This window comes from Macrotis lagotis, chromosome 4, assembly GCF_037893015.1.
Source record: "Macrotis lagotis isolate mMagLag1 chromosome 4, bilby.v1.9.chrom.fasta, whole genome shotgun sequence".
In the NCBI taxonomy this organism is placed as follows: Eukaryota; Metazoa; Chordata; class Mammalia; order Peramelemorphia; family Peramelidae; genus Macrotis; species Macrotis lagotis.
The window spans coordinates 230,456,586-230,460,102 of record NC_133661.1 but is presented as its reverse complement, the minus strand read 5'-3'; positions in this window follow the sequence as shown (position 1 = coordinate 230,460,102).

Here is a 3,517-nt window from a genome sequence, read left to right as displayed (position 1 = left end):
AACCATGGTAGTTCTTTTCAGTGACTTCTTCCTTTGCTAGATGTTCACAATCTCTTTAATATTCTACTCTAAAATTTTATTAGGAATTGAAGCAAAATATACTGGTCTAGAATTTGCAGACTCTTCCTTCTTTTTTTAAAATTGAGACAATTGCCTTTCTCCAGTCATATGGAACCTCTCTCATTTTCAAATATCACTGAGTGTGACTCAGCAATCTCAACAACTAATTATATAGACCCAAAGATGTAGCTCATCTGGGCTAGGTAAACTGAATAAATTCTTTAAGTATAACTAGGTGTTCTCTTACTATCTTCTTAATTTCATGTGTACTAATTTATTTGGTTATTTTTATCTTATCCTTTTCCAGTCAAATTTCTTCTTTGTAGACAAAGCTAAAGTACAACTAAGCAATTTTACCTTCTCTCTGCTGATGTGATTGCAGCAATCATTCTTTGATATTCCTCTCTCCCAAAAAATAACTAAAAATAGTTGTTTTTAATTTTTGTTGTTTTTAATTTACTTCACCAACTTCATTCAGCTCATTAGCAATCCTGATGCCTCTATTTTGAAGGATCCAAATCAATATGCTTCACTCTCTGAATTTTACCACCATCCATCAGCTACCTCATCCCTCTGTTTCTGTGGCCCACTTCTCCCTTTAGTAAATTATTCCCAGAACTGCTATTTTTAAGGAAAGGTTCACATCAGCTATCTTCATTCTACAGACTTCATCACTATGCCTCTACTGATACCCCTTCTCCCTTTGGTGAGTTACTGCTCCAACTTTCATTTTGAGGAAGGGCTCAAACCAGTTATATACTTCTTTCCAGATTTTGCCACCATGTGTAGATATCATCCTTTCACTTTCACATCAGCCTTTCAGTTCCCTTTAATTTGTTCACTTCTCCCTTAGAATGTGAACACCTTGTGAGCTGGATCTGTCTTTTTTTCCAACCTATATTTGTATATCTAGTGCTTGGCACAGTTCACATAGCAGACTTGTTCTTGCATTCATCCTCTATTATTTGCCCATGAGTCTATCTTCTGCATATATCTTTTTTTAAATCTAAGTTAAATAAGTTGACTATAAATCCACATTGAACTATTCAGGTAACTTTTCATTTTCATGGGAATTATTTCCCTTTGTATCTTCAAAATTTAATTCTTCAGAGTTTTGCATTCCTCTTTGGCTAACTTCCCCTTTAGTTCACAAACAAAAAGTCAAGACATCACCCCATGATGTCATTGATTCCCTTCAAAAACAAGGGACAAATAAGAAAAAAAAAATGCCCCAGAAAAAAAAATAGACATCTGTATTATTGTAATCAAGTAAACAAAGGCTACCTCAGTACTCTGAAAAAGGGAGTCCCTAATCATCAGTTATTTTCTTTTCTAACACTTCTTAGGTGACCTTTAAGCTGACAGCACCCATAAATAGAGCAATTTTATAATTCTTATTGGACAAGCATACTCTCTGTATATCCAGGATCCTCTTCTGGAAAAGACTCAACTCTGTCTTTGGAGATTGTTTTTTAGTTCTATATGTATTGTGAATCTCCTTCCTTTACTTTTCTGTGGTCCAAATTAAGTTTCTTATCTGCCACTTTGGATCTCTTTCTTTTTCTTAACTACCTCTCTCCCCTGAATTGAACCTTTTTTTTGCGTTGTTTAAAGAATATTTCATTATTCCCCAGTAATCTGTAGTGTGGAAAGGCATTCCTTCAGTCCCTGTATTTTTCTTTTACCTCTACTTTGATCTTATTCCCCCTGCAGGGAATAGCATGTTCTAATACCTTTTCTCCTTTTTTCGAAAATGGAATAAAAAAGAAAGAATTTAAAAACAAATGGACCAAGAATTTTCCCTGGAAAGTCTTTCAATTTCACACACAGCAAATTGTTCCACCACCATTGATTATGGATGCTTTCTTAGGTCTCCTTATGCATATTTATTATATTCCTCTATGGCAATGTTATCACTTAATATGACATTTATCCTCTGAAGTCACATTTTCTCTCTTCCGATTCTATTAAAAGGGGGCAAAATATTTTAATCATAAATCCTTATATAATTTTAAGAATATCTAACTGAGGTACAGAAGTAACTAAATACAGTCCAGGGATTTGTAAAATGAGAGTTTTAATTCCTTGACAGGTGTTCTACTTTGTATGAATTAACCTCTTTTCACATCTTATGCATACGTATGAATGAATTTTTAAATACATTTTTCTTATACTCAGACAACAAAACTGCCAGAATACACTAGGTAAGGACTACAGTACCGTTGCCTTAAGCAATGTTCAATTATGTACCTGAAAGTAAAGAAGAAAAGGGGCTAAGAATAAGTATCAGAAATGCATTTGGAATTGAAGGATCACACCTGGAACACCTGCATTTGGTAGTAACTACAAAGCTGTCCCAGAAAGAGTGAGCTGTGCTTGGTGGTCATTTCAACTTAAGGTAGCAACAGTACATGTGTAAGACCAAAAAAAAGCTATTATCAATCTGATTTTAATGTTTAGATTAGTTTTTCTAATAGATCTGTGATTTTTCAACATGGCTGTACACCAATAGTGTAAATAGCACCTGATACATGTCCATCCACATTGTGTGACTCTTATTCACATCATTGTATAAATATTTTTCAGAGGATGGTCCAATGTGCTGGGTGTCTGCTTTCTCTTGACATTGCAAAGATACTAATGGAATATGCAAGCAATTATCTCTTACTCTCATCTTGTTTAAAGATATGTTTTTAATGGCATATTTTACTATTTCTCCTTAACTTTTATTAGTGTGTCTACAAAAGCAGCAGTTGTCAGGATTTGGCCCAATGACCATGGTCACTGACCTAGACCATTACCTCTCTGTGAAGGGCTAGTCAACATTTTAGATCATCAATCCTTTAGAATCATGATTTATTCTTTTTTCCCCCCAAAGTTCATCTTTTTGTTTTTTTAACCTTCATCCATATACATATGTATATTTTTAAGTTACAAAATTTCTTTCCACCCTCCCTTCCCACCCTCCTCCCCTCACTGGTGAACAGTCAGGCTAATATTATACATACATATTTTCAATAAACATATTTACAGATTAGTCATTTTCAATATGAGGAATTAGGATTAAGGGAAAGAGATACATAAGAGATAATTTTTATAAAGTGATCATCAGATTCTGAAAGGTTGGGTTTTTTGTTTTGTTTTTCTTCCTCTGGATGGAGATAATATTGTCCATAGCCAATCTAATATTGTTGTCCTAGATCTCTGAACTGCTGAGAAGAGCTTCTCCATCAAGGCTGATCATCTCAAAATGTTGTTAATGAGTATACTGTTCTCTTGGTTCTGTTCCTTTCACTCAGCATCAGATCCTATAACTCAATTGAAGCTTCTCTAGAGTCTGAACATTTATGGTTTCTTACCAAAAAGTACTATTCCATTGTATTCATGTACCTTAAATTGTTTAGCCATTCCCCAATTGATGGGCATCCCCTCAATTTCCAATTCTTTGCCAATTCTA